Source organism: Eupeodes corollae, chromosome 1, assembly GCF_945859685.1.
Source record: "Eupeodes corollae chromosome 1, idEupCoro1.1, whole genome shotgun sequence".
Taxonomy (NCBI): Eukaryota; Metazoa; Arthropoda; class Insecta; order Diptera; family Syrphidae; genus Eupeodes; species Eupeodes corollae.
This window is the reverse complement of record NC_079147.1, coordinates 45,003,061-45,003,578: the sequence shown is the minus strand read 5'-3', so window position 1 is coordinate 45,003,578 and position 518 is coordinate 45,003,061.

Here is a 518-nt window from a genome sequence, read left to right as displayed (position 1 = left end):
GTAAAATATTTCAGGGGCCAATAGTTTATTTCAGTTTTTTGTTATTCATAAATAAAATCATTAATTTGATTTAAAAAAAAAAATATACTCCTTTGGTATCACGTTACAATACATAATATACAATTTTATTCAAGTCGCTAGCTTTATTGCTTCGTAAGATATTTTCGGTAAACTAAAATGCTCACTTGTTTTTTTTAAATTGCTATGGTGAAAAACTACCCACTTAAACTTTTTGAGAGTCCTTTCTACATCAAGAGTGACAGGAGCCAACAGGGGACGATGTTAAAAGTGACAGATTTTACAAGTGACAGATATCAAAAGTGACAGAATGATGCAGAAGGTCTTACGCTACCAAAAGACTTGGTAGCTGAACATTTTTACCGGAAAGAAATAGCAAATAGATAGTTTGAAATAGCTTGCGCAAGCTAAATAGATACTAAATATTGAGTTTAAAAAAAAGCTATAACTGCTAAACTCTTTTTCTGTTTTTAATCCTGGAAAAGGCATTTTTGCAGGTT